Here is a 22,924-nt window from a genome sequence, read left to right on the forward strand (position 1 = left end):
AATGAATGGATGGAGGATGATGAAGGACGGAAGGATGGATTGGAGGATGAATGGCTGCATCATAACAAATGATTGAGACTGTGTTCCGGTTAATACGGTTCAAGGCTGATCTGAAAGGCATTGTCTGAAACCTGAGCGTCATCCTCCGATGCCTTTCAAGTCAATAATAAACAACGCATGAAAAAGTGGATTCAGCTCTGCACATCAAAGGACAGCAACATAGAAAAGCAATAAAACACTTCTATGAGTCGTCAATCGTAACCAGCAAAATTAAGTATATGAATTTCACATTCAAGCTGGGGAGTGGAGCAAGACAGACGGTTTAATTAGACCCAGATGTAGAGATGGACTTCAGTCAGACGCGCCAAAAATAATTTGCTTTCAAGAGAGGATGACGGAGGTTCAGCCCAGGAGCAGCACAGGACTTTCTACCTGTGTTTCTATGGAAACAGAGCATTTCCTCTCTGGCAGTAAGAAACACTGTTTGTCCACTGGTGATGTTTTTGGAACCCCTGCTGATGGCTCTGCTGTCACAATGCTCCTCTGTCGCTGCATAGATGTGTATTGTCAAGAAATGATATTTACTTCAAGGATGTTGAAGGCTTTTTGAGTCATGGTTTTGTGGATTAGCAAGCAGTCAAACTCTGTACCTTAAACCAACTTTAACCAGGTACCCTGCATGCATATATATATATATATATATATATATATATATATATATATATATATATATAAAAATCGATTCAGATTTCGAACAAATCGCTTCTCGAACGGCCGTCTGTGGTCGAGAACCGAGGTACCACTGTGTATATATATATATATATATATATATATATATACACAGTGGTACCTCGGTATGTATATATATATATATATATATATATATATATATATATATATATATATATATATATATATATATATATATACACAGTGGTACCTCGGTTCTCGACCACAGACGGCCGTTCGAGAAGCGATTTGTTCGAAATCTGAATCGATTTTTATATATATATATATATATATATATATATATATATATATATATATATATGCATGCAGGGTACCTGGTTAATATATATATATATATATATATATATATATATATATATATATATATATATATATATATATACACAGTGGTACCTCGGTTCTCGACCACAGACGGCCGTTCGAGAAGCGATTTGTTCGAAATCTGAATCGATTTTTTCCCATTACAATGAATGGAAAAAGAACTAATGCGTTCTAAGCCTTAAAACAGTCTTTTGTAGGAGTGAATGTAGAGCGTCTGCTGCAGGTGGCTGTTCCTCTATGTGTGTGGCCGCTGCATGTGGGAGGGGTTGCCGAGTGAGTGACGTCTCTCCAGAAGTGAAGAGGTGCCCGGTGCGTGTCCAGCTCTGAATGTGCGCTTCTGTGCAGTTTGGCTGTGACAAAGTCATAAACCAAGTCACGCTCTGTCCCAGACTCGCCTCATCCCTGTCCCAGCTCCAGCCCACAACAGGACATCAAACCCTGGAGTGAGCGCTCCAGCACCTCCCCTGTGACACTCTACCACGGTCCAGTGTGGAGACAGGAAAGGTTTTACACCTCAATATGAAGAAAAAACAGTCAGTAAATGTAGCTAACGGGACACGTCTGCATACACAGGCTGCGTTCCACGTTATGTTTTTTTCAGCTTTTTTCGTTCGAAATCCGAAGCAAAAAAATCTCAAAATTTTTGTTCAAACTCCGATTTGTTCGAATTCCGAGACATTCGAAATATATACTGTATAGATTATTTTTTTTAACTTTGTATATATTTATACATTACTATAATATATATACACTCTTTTTAATAAATATTTAAATATGCACAAAGTTTTCAATTTTCGGTTAACATTATTATAATGGGCTTTTTATTTAAAAAGAAAAAAACGTTTATTTACTGTCCATCAATAAATGTTGAAAGATAAAATGTGTGACCAAACAGAAAAGGACTTTGATAGACATTTAAATGGATTTAAAATATCTTGAAATAGATATACTAAGATTAAATGGTCACAGCAACATCTTGAGATTCCTCACTGAAGCTGCTACATATCACTCTTGAATCTCTGACTGTGTTATGAGGCAGAAGTGCGGCGGGTGTGAAACAGATTTCCTCCTCCAGAAAAGCATCATAGGAGGAGCAGCGCTGCTGACACGGTCCCCGCTCAGTGCTGCAGCCAGTTCTGCCATGTCATTTATTTGACAACATTACTGCCAGAGCTATTTTCTTATTGTTCTTTCCCAACAAAGCGGACGATTCAGTGAGTCATGAAGAGAACAAAATAATGTTGTTCGGCAGAGCAAGCAAGTACAGATTAAACTTCCTCCCGCGGGGCAGATTATTGGAAACAACGGCGTCTCACAGAACGCTCGCAACAATCAGCATCACTTCTCTGGTAATTTATTGCGGGCGCCAGTGACGCGCCAGTGACACTGATGAAGGAAGTTACAGCCTGGAACCTGAACTGGAATGTGGAAGTACTTTCTTTTTCTGGCTGATCAACGCAATGTGTCCAACTTTACGCGTGTAGTTGAACATAAATGTCGTCTATTTTGTGTGTTGCTGTTGGTGAATCATTGAGCGGCGACTTGACTGCATTGACTCATTCACGTTTGGATTGACCTCCACTGCGTGATTTAGCATAGTTTGCCATCAAAAAGAGCCGACTCCCTCCACGACATCTAATATTGATGGCTCTAACTATTCGGACCCACTTCTTAATTGGAGCGTCTTCTCTCTTCCCAACCTTAATGATGTTGTCATGAATGATGCATGCTAGTCAAAGCGCTTCACAAAATTGCCTGGATATTGCCTCATCACACAGGCGTCCACAGGCCGGCGCTGCTTCAGCTGCCTCCTAGGAACAATTACGAGCTGGTGAAGGTAGGACCGATAAGGTCCTTGTTATTATTATTACGCTGCCTCAGTGCCTCCACTGTGATGAGCAGCAGAACACTGCGTCCAGCATGAGCTCAGGTGTTTTGTTTTCATGAGCGCTTAAATATCTACACTTACGGCAGTCAGTCCGTCTGTTATAATGCTACTAAAACTAAAACGTCGTCTTCTTTCGGCATCCAAGAACTGGAGCTAGTCGACAGATTAAAATTTTAATCTCAATTAATCGTACTTCAGTTAAAGTTAACTCGCTCTTAATGGTGAGTTAATTCAAACATTTTCGCTTCCGTTGTAAATGTTGTTTTTAGGATATTGTTCGAATTGTTTATTTTACAGAATGTTATGACAGTATTGGTTATGTTGAGTTGTTGAAGGAAGGAAATGTTTGCATGAGGAAAAACATTATTGGCCTCTCTTGTGTTTATAATCTTAAGCCCTTAAGTTATATTTTGAACTGGGGACACTGGTATTGGAGTGAGGTATTGGCCCAAGCTTGAGTACTCGTACTCATGGAATGGCCACCGATACCATGAAAGCGATACCACAGCGCGTAGTTTTGAGTCAGTTTAGGACAGTTTTGTTAAATTTGTGTTTGTACTGCAGTGAATCATGTGACCATTATTTTCTGTCGAACAACATTTATGTGTAATGTCATAAGTACTTGGTATTGGTGAGTACTCAAATGCAAGTACTCGTACACCACTCATTTTGGAAAAAACTGGTACAGATGTATCTCTATTTAGAGCAGATGCAAAATGTGTGATTCATTTGCCATTAATCTCGAGTTAACTCAGCGTCAGTGCGATTCAAGATTAAAAATTCTAATGTTTTGACAGCTCTACCAAGCAGCTCATTGAGTGTCTTCCTCTGCTTGTTGGCACCTCAATCGACAGCATCCATTCCACCCTCCCTTCACTCCCTTCTTCACCACCTTTATAATACTTGAACTCGTCTTTTTTCCACTTGGGAATAGTCAGTATTTGATGCCTGAGGAATGAGAATGACTTGTTTTTAACTCAGCCTGTGAAATCTGAAATGACTTGAAGCAAGATGTGGCATACTTTCAGATAAACCAGGTCTATAAAATACCCGTCTTCAAATCAAACTTTTTTCTTTCGTTCACAGTCCGACTGCAGAAAGCAGATATAAAGCCTCCTCTTCATTCAAGTCTCTCTTGCTTTGGCTTTGTAGCCTCTAACACGTCTCTCTCTTCTGTCTATTGTTCGGCAGGTGGCTTAGTTGAAGCGCGACTGTCGTCTGATAGATGTCAACCTGCGCTGATATTTGTGTGTCCCCACAAACTAAGGTGAGCTCTCACACACACTTGGTGATTGAACCTGATGTATTAAGCGGAAATCTCCGGGTTTGTTTGCTGGTTTTACCTCCTGCATACACTCCGAACTGCTTCCTTTGATTCCTCCTGCTGCCAAACAATTCACGGTTCAGATGTTGGTTTCCTGGGAGCTGCACTCAGAGGTTGAACCTATTCACCATCTCAGACAAGAGAACTCTCTGAAGCTGTTGATTTACAAGAACACTTAGTCGCCAGCGTATTTTTCTGCCCATTAGATTTATGTTGTCTGGCGATTACAACCGCTCATTTGCATAGTTTTGGATCCGGATTCCTGGTCACGTTTTGTTTCTGTCTGGCGCTTGTATTTCCTCCGGGTTCATGGCGCTTGAGCTACTGCGGCTCTCAGCGAGGTCGTACATCACTGTACCAGGAGTCCGGGCCCGACCTCAGATGACTGATCAGCCTTTAGATTTGACTGGGAGATTTAAAATGCTGCAAAAAGTGAATGTGCATGAATCAAGAAGACAGCCAGGCGCTTTCTTTTTGCGAGGGAAAACACAGCGGTGAAGATTAACCACCTCCACTGGCTCCCTCAGGCGATGCCTCCTTCTCTGCCGCTCCCCTGAGAGGCAGAGCTGTAGGGACAAAACCGCTCAGTGATTCCTGAACTATCAGCTCCTGCTTCTGTGCCAGTGAGCGCTTCAGTTCTCTGCTGTTGTTGTCTTGTTTGCTGCTTTTCATCTGTGCCCGTCACCTCCCCATAATACGTTTTCAGATGCAAAAATAGACAGCCGCGCTGGTGATGACAGTCGAGACCAAATCAGAGTAATAATCTTACTGTTTCTTATGGATGGAGGATTGTGGACTGTGTTCACAGCTGTCAAACTCAACAACCACAAAAAATATATACCGTAATTTCCGGACAATAAGCTGCTACTTTTTTCTCGCAGTCTAAGCCCTGCGACTTATACAACAGCGCGGCCAATATATGGATTTTTACAGGCTGAAATCAGATGAAATCAGAGGGTTTTTATTTACCCTTGAAGCCCTCAAAATGTGCTGTTTTCACCTGCGTGTCCGCAGCTCCATCAATAGACAAACAAACGTCGAATCAAGAATCGAGAAGAAGCAGCTGAGTCTGGCAGTGGTGTCGCAACTTTGGGTACACGGGCGAAAACAGCGCATCTTCAGGCAAAGTGCGTTCGACTCAAAAGTCTGACGGGAACACGAGCGAGTCGGGTTTTAGCCGTGGACTTGGACTTGATGCCGGCTGAAGAGCCGCAGCTTTTCTTGGGAAACTCTCCACAGCGGCTGAGCTTCTCGCCTCAGCCGACTCAGCGCTTGATGCTGGAAACTACATGTACAGCGTGACTCCACACAAACATGATAGATGACGGACAGTAAAGGGTGTGATCCCTGTCTGAGCGGACAACAACATTGTTCAAAAACAACTTTGTAAACTCCCTGAACACTGAGGTCAGACACCGATCATCTCTGATGTTTGGTTCTGAACTTCACTGATCAAAACCTTCTCGATCGTCAGTAATCTTTCTCACTGTGTTCAACTTATTGTGAGAGCAGCGTGGATCAATCAAGACGCTCCCTATTACTCAGCTACTTCCTCACTCTCGATGCTGGACCCTGTGTTTTTAAGCCGGTGCCCCACTGACCTGTCCACAGTGCAGACAGCACACCACTGAACCTGTGGCTTACAGACCGCTGCGGCTTATGTATGAACAACATCTATTTTCCTTCTTAAATTCAGTGGGTGCGGCTAATATTTTGGTGCTCTCTATAGTCCGGAATTTACGGTACATGCTTGTTTGAGATCAACTGCCAAAAGTTGCAGCAGATCAGTAGTTTGTGACGTCCAACCTCCGATTGACTTCACTATTTCTGCTAACATCAATTCTTCATATGAAAAGTGAAAGATTGACTCTACTTATTTCCTTGTGCTAACATGAAGCCACGCCTCATCCTTTGCCAGCTATCGACCATTCTGTAAATGTCTATTCTGTCCAGCCTTCAAACCAAAACAGCACTTTCAATTCTGGAGCCTTTATAAAATGTAAAGAAGTGACTCAGTGACAGCAACACACAGCAAATGTTGACAGAATAGACACTATGAGGACAGCGTCGGATGTGAGTGAGCTACAGTGCTCAGGATTAAAAGCTTGTGTTTTATTGTCATCCGATCAACAGATCAGATGGATAGTTCACTCTTAAAACAATTCAGACCACGGGATTATCTTTTAGGATCATCTCATGAGAGATTAGATAGTCAGGCGCTTGCCATCCTTGGTCGGGAAGGAGGAAAATCGGGACGAAAACAATGTGATATTGTTATGGGTGTATGCCGTACTGGTCACCGTTAGACACAACCCCCATGCTAACGTTTCATACAGGACACGCACACGATCTTCCAGCGCGTTCTCTGCGACTCACAAGTCTTACTCGAGCGTGACTTGGGATTGGCCTGGTGTGAAAGACTTTGCTTTTATATCAGCCTCCTGAGTGTGTTGGTTAGGGTTTCAATTGACAACAATACCCAGAAAAGTATTGTATACAGCATTAGTGACATCACGTTGTGTAGGTTGGGAGTGTCCATCTAAGTCACGCAGGGGCACAGTTAATAAGAATTTATTTTGAGCTAACTCTTGAAAACTCTTGTGGACCATATGAAATGACTTGCCGAGCCGGATTTGGCCCGTGTGCTTTAAGTTTGACCCAATATGAAGGTCATGCCGAACTAAACTGTGTGTTGCACTTCTAAAATATCATCATTCCAAGGACGAAACACAACAAACTTTAGCCTTATTTCAACTTATTAAGATCTAAACTCTTAAACAAGCGTTGAAGACGAATGTTTGTACATTTTTGTTCATCCAAACTTTTTTCAAACTGTTTCCATCCATTAATTTGCTCTCATTCGCACATGGTATCGACCACATCCTGCCGACCCGTTTCACCTCACACCTACTTCGACCACACTACAACATTTGACATCCCCCCTTTGCAAATTCAAGAGCAGCGAACACGGTTCTTCCTGCATATTTATTTTTAGCCAAACATTCCCCTCTGTTGGTCAAGGTTGCTGAGGTTACCCTTGCTTTTCCGCATTTCTGCTGCAAACAAAATACACATGTTTAGCCTCCATCTGTTCCCAGCAGCCTGCACACAGCTGCTCTTTGCATCAGAGCATGGGACGTGTGAGCACAGCCCAAAGGAATCTGACTCTTCTCATAAACCCCTGTCTTCGGTCTGACCTCCCTCGGTGAAAGTCGCCCCTTCCATGAATAGCTGGACATCCTCTGCAACAGGTTCAGTGTTCAAGTGGAAGGCTTTAATTCTTGCCTGTCCAAGGTGATGCTGGTTTTCAAGAGCTCTCCTCGGATTCCATTAAAAGTTTTAATAGTGGACGGTTGCTTATTAATCTTCCAGCAGGGGGCCAATTATGGCTGACCGGTGCTGAGTGCGAAGGCTTTGTCCGCAGTAATGGGACATCTCCGAGGATCGCCTCAACTATTTGAACTCTGCGATTGTTCGGAGGGTGGATTTCCGGGCTTTTATGGATGACCATTTGCAGATGTGGCACTTTGTCATATGAAGATTCTACCTGTCATTAATCTCAAGCTAAAGCAGTGTTCTTAGGCTGAGTGTATTTTGGGACCTAACATTGTCTAGTATTTATCCTTTCAGCTCAAGCTACATTTAACAGAGACGCAGGTTTTCTACTCCACGTTTCTCCCGCCTGTTTCAGTGGTCCACACGAGTCCACTTAAAATGACTTGACCCAAATATCGACAGGCAACATCGTGGCATTTAGACTAGGAAATTTGCAAATACAGTACTTGATGTAGTTAGTACTTTTTAAGCGGATGGCAGACACCTGTGACTTCAACCTGAGCAAAATTTAGGACTAAGAAAGTATCAAAACTGACCCCAGTTGCAAGGGTGGTGTTAGTTCCAGAGAGCAAGAGAGTGAATTATACACCATCTGACACAGGATAGTAATGTTTACGCTGTGCTGAAGACCATGCAGCAGGACAGAAAGTGATGTTAGTGGTTGGCAGCACGGCTTCTGCATGTCTGCTTGCCATAGCAGCTCCTCGAGAGGCACATGCTCGAGCCAATTCATGGTCAGAACATTGTGATAGAGGCAACGTGAATGTAAAAACACAGAACGCATAGATACCAGCAGACTTTGTTGTTCGAGAAATGATGAAGACCATCACTAGTGAAGCTATTGAATATATATATATATATATATATATATATATATATATATATATATATATATATATATATATATATACATACAGTGGTACTAGTGGTTTTTGAATGTCCTGGACTTCGAACAAATCGGAGTTCAAACAAATATTTCAAGATTTTTTTGCTTCTGATTTCGAATGAAAATCCAGAACTCCAACGCCCCCCAAAAAAAGGCGTAAAAACCATAACGTGCGCGGACCGATCAGCTGACCCAGGCTTTGTTATTGTGTATAACGCAGCCTCTGTATGCAGACGTGTCCTGTTAGCTACATTTACTGACTGTTTTTTCCTCATATTGAGGTGTAAAACCTTTCCTGTCTCCACACTGGACCGTGGTAGAGTGTCACAGGGGAGGTGCTGGAGCGCTCACTCCAGGGTTTGATGTCCTGTTATAATATATATATATATATATAGCGCCCACTACAGGCCTGTAGTGGGCGCTGTAATGCCTTAAAAAGGAAGCTTGTTTCTGAGTGTTGTTGGCTGCTCTGTGGTGCGACATGCTCTGTAATGTGTGTGGATTTCAATTATATTCAAGGTCAGTTTGATTCTGTTTTGAAAGAAATGTTGAATGAACTTGTGTTTGCGACTGACTTCTCTGTCGAGCGTGGGCTTTGACTGAGATGTCTGCGCCGCGTCTGTGTTCACAGTGATTGTTTGCGGCTCATTATGATGAAGAGCAGCTGAAATTTGTGCAATAATATTTCCCATTAATTGAAACAAATGGGCGCTACTCTGGCAAAGTGTTGACGGGGAGAGAGAGCCAACGCAGACACGACGGTGACGCCATCACTTTGAAAAAGTGAGACATGATCAAGGTCACGCTCGCTTTATTGTCACTTCTGAAATGTGCGTTTCCAAATTCCTTTCTCTGGGAGCCATTTTCAAGAGGCGGCGGACTGAAAACGCTAAGCATGTGTGGATGAAACGCCTATTCAACCCAGAGCTTGTGCAGACCCCACTGACTCCTTGTCTGTGTGGACTGGTTCCTCAGTCATCTTACTGAGCAATGTGCTACTTTGAGCACCTCACAGATGACCGTGCAACTCGCTCCACCCTGCAGAGGGAACCCATCCATTCAAACTAAAAGTAGTTTGCCAAACCAAAGAGTCCATTTGTGGGAATGCGTAATCTATAACTCCCAGCCACCATTAATCTAATGTGGAGGCAGTAATGTCCCGGACATATGAATGGTGGCATCAGCATGGCGGGTCAGGCTGGGTGTTTGGTGCTCTCTTCAGATAAATGTGAGCTCGCCAGCAAAGTATATCTGTCTGCTTCTCTGCGGCTCACGCCGCGGCATTAAAATCTTTCAGAGCAGTTCAGAAGTTCAGAAGTAGCTCTTTCCCTGACGTTGAACGCGCAGAGGAGGGTTTTTAATAAGGCAGCCTCGGCCCCCTCTGAGGGTGGGCCCGCCGCTGGTCGTGATCTCTCGGGCTCCATCCGTAATGCACCACGTTCTCCTCTCTGCGCTGTGGCTTCGCCTCACTGGCACCTTCGAGGTGTCACTTTTGAAAAGTAAGAACAACCCACTGTTCAGATTTATGTAGCGCTTGATGAAAGGCCATGTTTAATGCTGGGTTTTTAGGCTTTTAAAAAGATTTTGGTCTTGGATTACCACTGGCTTGTTACCTGGACTCTTAATATCAGACTCTGAGTTTCTCCGATTTATGTCCACAGTTCATTATTCTTGTTAAAACGATGCCTATTCTTGAGTCGTAAAAGATGAATCTCATGTGGTTTTGGCTCACAATGTCAACAAAGCTTTAAATGTTCCCCCTTTTGGGCGCCCGACTTTGATACCACTGTTTTATGGCCACACAAAAGCTCTTTTCTATCAAGAGCTTTTTTCAAATGGTATTGCATTATTTTGATAAAAGAATAGCACTTAAACTGCGCTGATCATCATCAATCATACAGCAACTTACAATGCAAATGTAGATGTCTAAGACGTAAACACTTGTTCGTCCCATCACAAGAGAACATGAGGATGCAGTTGCGACGTCTGTTCCTGAATTGAGCCACATCAAGTATGCGATGACTCATCCTGGATTCCAGTTGCTCCTCCTAACCATGCGCTGTGGAACCTCCTTGCTGACCTCAGCACATCCATTTGGAAGTTGTTTCCAGAACGATAACATTTGACTTGCATTTTATTATTTATAAGAACACTGCTCTGCCTCAATTAATAAAGGAGACATTTTTAAATTGTGTTCTGCGTGTGTCTCCTGAGATTGTGCCAGAAGACAAGAAACCTTCAACGTGACCTTCATTATTTATCTCCATTGTTACTTCGCTGCTTCTTCTTCTTGCATTTGTTTTTGTACCGCAGGGAATCACAAACTGAAAAATATTGTTTTCATTTTAGTTTTAATTTCAGGGTGAAGTCCTATTTTTAACTGGTAACTTTCCAGTTCTGAGCCCAAGATTCAGCGACGTTCATGTTGTCATTTTCTGCCACTGATAAGTTGCAAGAAAAGGGTCCACAGTGTTGCCGCACAGTGAGCTGAGTAGCTACTTGCTAGCTCTGCTAAACGTCATGTCAGTAAGCGCATCTCTTTCATGCATCTCATCCACGAATTTAGGATTGAAATACGTACACAACATTTCAAACGTCAGATCTCGCTATCCCTTAACGCTAAAGTGTTGTGGGACACACAAGGAAAGCAGGAGGATTCATTCATCCCGGGTGAAAAGTGCTAGCGAAGCACTGTAAGAGCGCTATAATGTGTTGAGGAGTGTGCTATCACGTAGCTTTTGACTTGATTTCTTGTCGCCCCACCTCACTGCAGCAGTTCGTGTTCAAGTTTTCTTGATAAATCACAGTGATTCATTCGGCGTCAGCGCGAGTCAGACGGGGTCGTCCGTCATTTTAAGCACGTAAAAGGATATTAATGGCCCATAGGATGTGGGTTTAATAAGTTAATGTAGAGTGAGCTGAAGAATCTTGGATACGGTGGAAGACTGCAGAGGTGAAGTCATCCTCTGTCCAGAACATGTTATTATCCAATTATTAAACATGAAATACGTACCATACTTAAATGTACTTGCTTTTATTTTGAAAGCACATGTCTTCCCTCTCGCTGTTCCTGGTGCGTCTTGAGTGGCAGTCACTCGGGTAGCGGTCATAGTAATGGCTACGTGTTGTGTTGTTGGGAATACGGAAAACAAAAGAAAGGGGAAGCGTGTTGGTTATAACTTCATCCAGGAAGTATCTTCTGTGTTCAAGGTTGTTTTGTCCACAGACAAATTTTCCAGGTATTCAAACGTTATTAGCAGCTGCAAGCTAGCATTAGCTTGCCAACCTTCCTATGAAATTTGTCCGAAAAGTGAATTATAGAATTGTAGCACAGGTCAGTGACGGGTTAAATATGTTTGTTTTGGTTTAAAAACATTGTCTTCTATCCAGCATGGCTCCAGTCTACTATGTCGGAGTTGTAAACAGGAAGTCACTTTGCAAGTAACATTGTGCTTCTTTTTACCGAGGCCTTTGTTATTCAAGCTGCGTGGGTGAGAGCAAAACTTAGAAATGGAAAAAAGGAAGGATATAATTGTTGTTTTTGAAACCAAATATTGATGTAAGATTGCACGTGTCCTCCCCAATGTTGAACTCATTCCTACACTCTTACCTTTCATAGTCTCTCAGCTGGAATTTTGTACATGAAATCTATATGATCCATATTTGCAGTGCTACATCCCTCGCTGACTGAGGCTGCAGTTTCTGCCGATTCCGTTTCATCAGACGGTTCAGTTTATCCTCCAGTGGACCGGCATGTTTCTCACTTATTTCTAATATATTTTGGAATTTTACTGAGGTTGATTGGGGTCTAGCACAGAAATGATTTCAGAATCCCATCGACAATTCAGTCAAGCAATTGCTTTCACATTTAAAAAAAACAAAAACTTTTAAGACAATGTCGCAGGGTTAACTATTCAAGATGGAGGACGAAGCCTCTGTCAAAACTAAACTGCAAGATAAGGATTTGAAAACATTTGGGGAAAACAGACAGTGAACTTTATGATGGCTGCACATTCCTACTATGCATTTTTGAGACTTTATTTTCAGGTAGTTCCCCAGCAAAGTTCTTGCTCTGTTCTCGACCGACTTTCTGACGCGTACATGCCGGAGAGAAAGCTGCTGGGTGTTTTCTAAAGAGACACTCTCAGGGAGAGTCGCAGCTTTCCTCTGAAAACATCCACTGTTCTATCAGGTTGTTGTGTCGCCTGAAGTGGCTGTGGCTTTAGTCACAATTATTTCGACCAAGTTTTACGTATGCCGTTATTTATCGGTTCAATAATAAATGAAGTGAGTGTTGAAATAGGCAGTGATCCACCCACGGTTAAATAAAAAAAAAATGAACTCAAGTTTTCGACTGCAAAATATTTAGACGGAGAAAAACATTGGATTTGCAAAGCAAGATTGTGCTTTTTTCCCCTTTCAGTCCTTCATCATTTTAATTGTTCCTGTTTTTCCTCATTAGGAAATTAATTCCAGCAATTAATCCACTGCTGGAAGGTTGTTGGAATAAAGGACATATTTTTTCCTGGAGAAAAGAAAATGTAAAACTTATAATTAAAAAAATGGAGTCATATTTCCTTCTGTCCTTCAGACGGCCCCTCACAGTGGTATTTTATGTGGCAACGTGTAACTGCCCACCTGTGCTTTAAAGTGACACAGACACAAAAAGTGATCGCATTCTAAGAAAAAGAAGCCATTAAAAAGTGTATGAGGAACATCTTAAAATACAATTGACGTGTTTCAAGCCCTGCTGCTCTTCATCATCGAAAGGATGGAAGCAATTCTTCTCCATTTTGCCACTGGTCCTGTTTTCTTCTTCAAACTTTTTTCCCCACCAGCTGGCTGGTTTCAGCAGCTGTGCCCATTCCTCGCCACACAACTCTGAAGAACACTCTGCTGGCAACAACAGAGATGTCAGCTGATGATTTCAGAAGAACTCTGTGGACTGTCACTGGTTGACAGCGTGGTGCGATGATCTGGTTTCGCTGTGGAGGTGGCTGTTCACCCAGCTGGGCCTTTTTTATCCATTGTGGTTGTGACGGAGCAGCTCTGACAATCTGTCACAGTATTGTAAACTGGAACTTTGGGGCATATAAGGAAGCCATTTTGCATTACTTGGTGTGAGACCCGTGAGTTGGAAAGTTAATAGTGAGCTGTGTTTTTCTTTTTTTGGAAAGCTGCCTTGGATGTTTTTGTGGAACTCCATCCAGTTTTCCATGTACATTTTGTAAATAGTCTCTTTGCAGCATTTTTTCACTTTTTGTAAATAGCCACCGAGTTCACTGCACCTTTGGGAGAAGACCACAATAAATTGCACCTTTCTTGCGCTGCATGCACTCATAGAACTGGAGTTATATCCAGGTAACCAGCATGTCTTTGTCATGGCTTTAGAGCTACGGCTCTGTGATGGTCAAGGAGACAGATGTTGACCGTTGTCGACCACCATCATTCCCCAGCTCCTCTGTGCTTGGGTTGTCACGAAACCCAGGAAGGTATTGGGTACTCAACAAGATTTTCAATACCAATTTTGATAGGAAATAAAGGCAGTGAAAACGGCATTAAATAAATATTTTTTAGAGATGAGCTGGCAATTACATAAAATACACCTGTCGAGGAGGACTCCGCCTTTTAAGGTAGACCGTTAAGGAGGACCCGGAGAGTTATACACTGCTCTCTCCTCCACCCGCCCTCCTCAAACTGAACCTCAACAATCGGTGAAAATCCCAACAATACAGAACAGAAGCAAATTGTCTGTGATTTTCCCGTCATTGCTGCAACACTTCTGCTTTTGTTCTCACGCCGTAGCGAGTTCGTTCCCTTGTGAACGTTGCATGAAGCCTGGAACACCTGCTCATGAGAGTCTCAGTTGAACCACGATAACAAGGTTCGTTGCAGCCATGATAGCGCTGATTCCATAATTGCACAGCTCACAGCGAGGCAGTGAATTATTTAAATCAGTCGGTTCTGATGTACATAAATACACCCCTTTGCTTGTGTTTAAGTACAGTGCTGTTTTCACATACATATTCATGAGCGTGGCTCAGTTTCTCCTCGCTAATCATCTGCAGCGTCGAGTTGAAAAGGCAGCTTGAGCTCAGCGGTCGCTGGTTTGTCTCGTGCGATGCTACATGCAGGAAACGTTAGATGCGATGACAGCGGTGTTAAATTTTGCATCCGCTGCTGGGTTACGAATCAAAGGCGGTTCCATCATCAAGCGGGATTCTTGAGACTCGCTGCGTCTTCCTGTCTCTGATCGCGCGTCAAAACAGCAGAGGCGCGTTTCCTGGCGGCGTTTGAGGCTTTTAGGCAAACTTGTTTTGAGAGCTCACGACTCCCTGTCTTTGACATGAAAGGAAACATTGCGCGTGGAAAACTGCGGCAAAGGTAATGAACGTGGAACACGAGACATTAATGGTTTATAAAGTTGTGGTAAGTTGTTGAGAAAGCGATCACTTGGCAGCAGTGTGGTAGCTGGCTGGCAGAACTTTTTCAGCAGTTACCTTATTCTTGCTCATCACAAAGTGAATGTACTCATTTGGGATTCATAGAGCTCTGCTTTTTGGATCCTTCCACATTCGTATCACCCGAGTTTGAGTTTGCTCCGCAGCACCAACAACAACGTCCTTTGATGTTAAATGTCCGGTGGTGAAATAGCTTAGCGGTTAAACACTTGAAATGGTGTATTTATTTCATCTTAATTTTAACTGTTGAGGCCGGCAAATCTCATGAATATTGAACGTACTGAGGAAACCCCTCACTTTGAAGCCTTGTTTACAGTTTGGCAGCGTGCGCTACATCAGTGCTAACACACTATTTGAGGCTTGGGTTACACATGCGTATTGGCAGGTATCTTGTGATACAATACGTATCCCGATACAGGAGTGGTGATACGATACATTGCGATACTTTAACTTCAGCGATTGTAAATTGTTTCAGCATTGTAATAAGAAGCATCATTTGAAGGGGGGGAACTCAGTACAATTTGATGTGCATGACAGAGATGTGCAGGTTTATTGTTATGTCAGCCCAGTTATACTTTCAGTGAAATTTCGCAGTCCAGCAGAGGAATGAATCGCTCCCTTACTCTATGAAATAACTCCAGTGTGCAAAAAGAAAATCTCAGTATTTAGTCACAAATGCAGCTGCATATCCAACTATCTGCGTATTAAATAGACAATATCACACCATCAAATAATTTGATATTTCTGCAAAACGCAATGTCACAGATTCAAGTATCGTGATATTTGAGGGTATGGATATTTTCTCACCCCCCTCGAATCGCACAATGCGCTCTCCGCCCAGCAGGGGGCAGCACCATCTTCAGGGAGGCTTTGTGAGCACCACCTTGTTTATGTTCCTGAAACCTTGTGTGTTGATGAACAGAGCACTTGAAAATCTAGGCACAAAGTTTAAAAATCTTACTCATTTCCTACACAGAATGTCAATAAGAATAACACTGTTTGGTTGCACTTCTGCGAATGATGATGTCATCATCAACCTGAATGGTTGTGTCAGACACAAACCATCGAGCAGTCTGCCTTTATGTTGCCTTTAAGTTTATGCTGAAAAACGCTGCTTCTGTTGGTTTTTGTGGTGGTGTTGAGTAGTTTTGTTTGTTTTTATTCTTTTTATTGCATATTGCATTTGGTATTTTACTTCATTTTCAGCACCTCTCATTCCATCTGTAGCAAGTGTTTCATCATGTGTTGAACTAGTAGGTGAACTCCTGTCAAATCCAGCCCTTCCAGTCATTTCATATTGTCCAAAAGAGCTTAAAGTATGTGATAGTTTGCTCATAATTCAAAGCAACCTCCGAATGATGTGGATCACATGACCTGCTCACATTATCATGCTCTTTTTTTTACGCCCGGTGAGATACTAGATTTCAACAGTGAGTCTGGAAACTTCCAAAAATGATGATGCACAAGGATGAAAAATTATACAAGTGTAATTTAAACTACAAAAATAATGAGGGTTATGTTCAATAAAAACACATTTTCTCTGGCTCATTTGGACTATGTCTGAAAATTGTCAGCCTGAAACTGAGATGATTATGAAAGATGGTGATGTGCCGAACGCAGAATCGCATTATTTCTTTGAAACCTTAAAAGCGTCTCTCGACGGTGCGTAATCTGTGAGTAAAAATGTAAAAACGCTGGAGTCATGAGTCAATACGTTTCCTTTGTTACCGTTTAAAGAAAGCCATTTTCCCTCCTCTTTCTGTTGCCATGAATAATTCACAGCAGCCGGAGCACTGCGGCGCTGCTCCTGCTTCTCTTATGTTGGAGACGGAGGAGCTGAGAGATTTGGGACTCTCCTGTGACCCGTGGCACGTGGGTGAACTGGCTTGACTTTCACACCTGGACTGAGAGCACATTCTCACACACCCAAGGCCAAATGTGGACTGTGTGAGATTTGGAAAGCATGTACCAAATAGGTGCCATCATCCGACCTGGTGTTCGGCAAATACTCATCTGTAGGAGAGTTTGTTCTGGATCATTTATAAATAACCAGGACTGGCTGTGGTGCCTGCTACAGGTCGGCAGCGGGTGTGTTGCTCATGTTTTCCTCATTTATTCATCTATTAACTGTACCTGCCTCTGGACTCCTTCAACTCTCAGAAGACCTTTTCTCTTTTGGTTCAACACAATCCATGTCTGAAAAGCTTTTAATGGTGTTGCATACGTGACTAGAAATGTGCCGGACAAATACAAAACACAGCCAGACTTTCCCTCACAGTGGACCCTGCCTCTCAGTTCCCAGAGACTCCAGGTGGTGACGCTGTTACGCGCTCTCACAGGACTCATGGGCTGGTACTGTCCTGCAGGAAGCGCTTTGGCCTGGACTCATGCAGTAGCAGAGCGGTTCCATATTACTCACCCTGTCAGTATATGTGTCAGTGTGATTGATAAATAATGGGGGAGGAGTGAATGCTGGCTAAAACAATGTCTTAGTGTTCTAAAATATGGGCAATAAAATGGTGTGTCCGTTGGTGGGTGCATTTGACACAATAAAAATGCATTTCAGGGACCTTTTCTGTTCTCTTGGTTGAACTTGACTCGTGGACACTTGACACGTTGTGGACCTGCCCTAGGCAGGGGGGTCAAACCCACATTAGGGGTCAGTTTCTTGGTTTTTGTTTCAACCCGGGCCACGAAGAAGGCAAAGACCAAGAAGGTTGCGGGTTCGATGCTTGGGTCGGGCCACCTTTCTGCATCCTCCTTTTCATTGGCTGCAAGAAAAACCTGCACCCACTACAGCCCCAACCTAAAGACCGGTTAGAAGCCCCTGGTCCAGAGCGTTGGACTGTCAGTGGTGATGACTTCACTTCTCAATGTTTATTGTGTTCCAGTTTGAAGAGGAGCTGCCTTTGCTTCGCAGCACCACCAAGACGTCCTTTGAAGTTTAATGTCCGGTGGTGAAATAGCTCAGTGGTGAATCACTTGGTGAAATGGTGTGTTTATTTAACCTTTTCCTTTAACCACCTTCACCTGGTGGGAAAGTTTCTCGCCCTGACCTTCACCGACTCACTGCATCTTTTGTACTTCGCTCACGCAGTCTTCATAAATTACCCACAACTAGGGACCAGTCTTCCGCACAAACATCCATGTAAATAGCACACACTCACTATTCAGCACATGCTCACAAGGGTCTTGTTGTTGTGTTTAGCTGCAGTGCTAGCAATATTTTGGCGTAAAAGCTAGCGTCTGTCAGTTTAAGAAGTGATTTAAATCGGTTGTCCTATAAGTGTATTTTGTTTTGTGTGACTTTTTGAAGTGAATGTTGAAAGAATTTGCTCACCAGTTTATTTAATTCTGTGCAGCAAGTGTTTTAAAGCTGTGTACTGTGGGGATTTATGGGGTTTAAGATCTGGTGCTAGTTTGCTAAAAGTGATCGCAAATCTGTTTTTATTTTTATAAGAGGGAAGTATTTTAGTCTGTATTTCAATGAGCGCCTCCTTGTGGTTGGAAAACCACTCATTTTTATATGTCATCTGAAACTAAAGATTGGTGGACACGATGAGCGCGAGTCATTGGCATGCTACATACAGTGTCTTTTCTCTAACAGAAATCAGAAGCCGCTTGTTTGTCATCCCTGTTTTGACTGAGCTATATGGAGCCGTGCGCTCGGATTTATTAGACTCCATCTGCACGTGGTGTCTAATGGCTCTCAGTGAATTCCATGGCTGATTGTGGAATGTGAGCGATAAAAAATCGCGTGTTCAGAATTGCACTTGTGGGACTGTCAGCTCCATCTGTTTCTGCTTTTCGGTTATTTCGCAGTGACCCAGTGAAGCCCGGCCAGAATAAATCTCTCTCTGTCCCTGCTGGCTCCAGTCACATCTTTATCGTACTTTTTTTGGGATGTATTTGCAACTCAAATTTCACTTCCTTCCAGCAGCTGAGCACACACTTTTCCTCCCTGAGCTGTCCTCGGACACTTCATGGTTATCTGCTCATCTTTGAATGTGTGTTTGTTTGTGAAGGAGAGACAGGAAGGAAGGGAGGTTTGACTCCTTTTCTCAGGCTGTGGTGGAATTTTAATTGGTTTGGCTGCTCTGCCCGGCCGGTGAGACACAAGGCCGCTTTTAATAACGCATGGATCAGGATGCGTCAGAGTCTGGTGGGACAGGAGCGAGCGGCACGCTGGGCTCGCGGAAGACGACGACTGAATGAACCAAGTGGTGTCCAGTCCATTCATCCACCTTGTTTTGTGCTCTTCCCACTGAAAAAGCAGCTTCCAGATGTGATTCACGGCGGAGACTGACACAACATGCATAATGAAAACTGGAGCGGCTCGGTTTTTGATCTTATGGTAATGTGGAGTCTACAAATCTTCACTATCGTGAGTCATTTTCCTGTCTCGCTCTTCTTTACCGCGACTGATTCACCTCCTCATGCCCCTCAGTGTTGACACCTTCTACTCCACTGAGGACACAAATATTATCATCAAGGTTTTTATATTTATGTGAAGGAGTCTTTTGGGGTAAAAATAGATTCTCATGTTGCATGTGTTCAGCCGTGTTCATTTTGTTATTAGATAGAGACAAACGTTTCCTTCCAATCAAATATTAGCTATTTAAAAGTATATTTCATTCATTTATTTACCATGTGTTCACTGAGCAGTAGTTCCTCAGCACAATCTGGAAGATGCATCAGACCAGTCCAACAGCCCGTCCAGGAGATGGCAGTGTTGCGATCGCAATGTGAAACTTGCCCAAATTGCCCGCAAATATTGCACCAGTGGTTGCGATTCAGACTGGAACGATACTGAGCCCATTCCAAATTCCTTCCTTTATTTAATCGTACAATAGACAGACGTAAAACGCAGAACTCACCGGTGCAGCGTGCCGTCACCCGAACACTGTACAGGGCGGACGTAAACAAACATGGCTGACACTCTACATCCCGACCCTGTGGAACACATTAGCAGCTACTGTTTTAATTGTCCGGATGAATGAGCCGCTGAACAACTCAGGGCAAAAATATTGACAGAATTAAACAAACAAACAGAATAAAAATATTTGGCGTAAAATCAGCCGTGTGACGCAAAGTACCTGCTCCAGTCATTCTTGCTTGTATCGCCCCCCGTACCAATCCGGGCCGATACCGATATGCAACCCTACCTAAGTGACTACGAAGCACTGGCTACCATAAAAACATGACCTGGTTCTATTGAAAAGTCATTGGCCTTCACTCTTACTGACAGCTGAGCATTTGGAACGAGGGAATGGCAAATGCGATCACACTATAACATGCTAAGATGCAGGTTTTGACTGGTACTGTCCCTGACTTCAAATTCAAACTTCAAAAAATTGATATTCAGAGCGTAATAGGTGCGTACGTCACTGCGACTGTACTGTGAGTCAGGCACTTTGGTGCGACTGAAAGGTCCCTGAAGTTCAAGCTGCATCCTGCTTGACTTGTGGAAAAGAAAGACGACATTCTTATCGACACACCATGATGCGAATAGACGCTTGAAGACACCAAATTCTGAGCAAAGCAATGAACTTATTAAAGAGGTAAATTACACAATCCATCCTTCATGTTCTGCTCCTCCAAATATGAAGGTGCTTTATCTTTATTGAGCTTCTAGGCGGAAGCAAATTATTAGTATTTTCATAATTATTATTATTATTGTTGTTATATGGTGATGGTGCCTCACTTCTCATGACTCACGATCCTATTTCTAGAGTGTCACGATAGGTAATTATGATGTATTAAACAGTGTTTTTCTTCCCAGTTAAATAAACACTATATGTGCACTGTGTGCACAGAATATATTCATTAAACCTGGCAACCAACCATTCAACATTCAGACTGTCCAAGCATTAAAACACAGTCCCCCATCACATTTGTTTTCATGAATAAATATGGATTCTACAAATGGTTGATCATCACGTGCAGTTATGGCTATCAGGGAATGTAATGGGAGTCAATTTGCGTGAAAGATGGAAGTGTGTTTGAACATGTTTTGAAGGCAAAATCGATGGTAATGTGAGGTTTGATGCCCATCATTCGTGGCCCTGCTTGTTGCACAGAAATGGTTTAGAGTGGAAGGATATGTTGTGTCGATCACTCCTCTAGAAACATACTGACCCCCACTGACCCAGATGCACACTGCTCCCCACTAACTTTCATAACTCCTCCTACACTGTTGGCTGCATTTAGAGGTGCAAATGTTGTGGAATAAATTCATTCAAATTCTAATGTATATTCATTTTAGCCCTGAGGCTGTGGGCAAGGATGTTATGAGGACCAGATCTAGTTTGAACATTAACAATCATTTTATTTGAAAAGAAGGAACCACATCACTAATAGCTATGAGGAATGTCACTTTAAAGCAACTTTTTGAGTTCAATAAAAACATGAAATGAAATAATATTGAGTCCCAATATCACTTTCTAAGCAGCATCATGGTAGCCATACATTTAGATCATAACAATGATGCATTAGTGCACATCTGTAAGATATGATGCTGATATTAGTGAGGTTTTTTCTTCTTCATGAAGCTGCGTAACAGCACACTGGAGAGTTTTATTCTACGTGGTCTTAGTTTGCTGATGCTTATCTTGTCAGTAATCATTTCCTCGGCTACTGAAATGTTCTCAAGGCAGCGCTACTGGTGTGATGGCATCTGATACGCCTACCTTTTTCCTATAAAAATGTATAGACCAAAAAACGGCAGAACCCATCTGTTGCAGCTGGCCGTTGATGTCTGCGATAAAATAGATGAACGGCAATGTAAATAAAACATACAGAAGTTTGTTCACAGCGCATTGCTTTTCCGGAGACATCACCATTCAGCGACATTTTTTTTTTTTTGAAAACTGTTTACAACAGGATATGTACTGAACACACAAACACATAGCAAAGCAAAAGGTCATTTCTCATTCATCGACTGAATGTAATCTGAGAAATGGCCTACTGAACCGCATATTCACACTAAAGTGCGGGCTAACATATTCGCTGCGTTGTTAGCTATAGCATGTGAAGTTTGAAAGCGTTTGATACATTATGTTTCTTCTCCACTTAAATGTGAATAAGCTTTGTGGTTTGTTCGATATAAATCTTGCTGTTAATAGTTTTGCAAAATGACAATGTCGCTGTATAGTGACGTCACTGGAGAAACAATGCATCATGAAGAAACTGAATGTTTCATTTACATTGTTGTGTATGTGAAGGTGAATTGCAACCAATGGGTTCTGCAGGTTTTATTCTGTTAATATACATTGTTGCGGACAAGGTCGAGATCCCAGCTTGAAACAAGAAGTGTGAGGTACAGACGGACAGCAGTGTGTGTGTGTGTGTGTGTGTGTGTGTGTGTGTGTGTGTGTGTGTGTGTGTGTGTGTGTGTGTGTGTGTGTGTGTGTGTGTGTGTGTGTGTGTGTGTGTGTGTGTGTGTGTGTGTGTGTGTGTGTGTGTGTGTGTGTGAGAGCGTACAGTCAGTTGAGACAGCACCACGCGTGCGTGGACTCACTCAACCCTCCAGCGTTTCCAGCTCGGAGCAGCTCACAGTGGTGAGACCCTGGAGTTGTATCGGGGCTTCTCATTGATTCCCATGGAAGGAAGCCAGGGATCCTTCTGTTTAGGAAAGTCCAGGCGAGGCGTCATGTCCTCCTCGGTTTTAATCACTTAAAAGACTGAAGCCTCTGATACCAATTTGTTCTGAAAAGTCATTTCTCATCCATCTACTGAGTGTGATCTGAGTTTTGCCTGCTGAACTGCACAAATTAGAATTTGAGTTTCCTGCTGCTCCGTCACAAAGACAGTTTTAATCCAAGGCCAGTTGTTTTCTGACACTTGAGGGCTGTTCTCTCACGTGGGATTTTGGGTTGCCAGTGTGTATTTGACACATTCATCGTGGAGAATCATGTGTTATTATGCATGTCTGTAGTTACCCTGGTCACAGGAAATAA

General features: G+C 42.7%; 1 protein-coding gene across 7 annotated transcripts in view; it reads left to right on the plus strand.

Moving 5' to 3' along the window:
* Positions 1 to 22,924, plus strand: part of arvcfb (ARVCF delta catenin family member b) — a 225,300-nt gene that overhangs the window by 44,611 nt on the left and 157,765 nt on the right. For all 7 annotated transcript variants that reach the window (XM_053869585.1, XM_053869579.1, XM_053869581.1 and 4 more), the window contains exon 2: positions 4,151 to 4,226. The gene's annotated coding sequence lies outside the window, so the exon portion shown is untranslated. The remainder of the gene's footprint in view (positions 1 to 4,150; positions 4,227 to 22,924) is intronic.

Source organism: Synchiropus splendidus, chromosome 7 (assembly GCF_027744825.2).
Source record: "Synchiropus splendidus isolate RoL2022-P1 chromosome 7, RoL_Sspl_1.0, whole genome shotgun sequence".
In the NCBI taxonomy this organism is placed as follows: Eukaryota; Metazoa; Chordata; class Actinopteri; order Syngnathiformes; family Callionymidae; genus Synchiropus; species Synchiropus splendidus.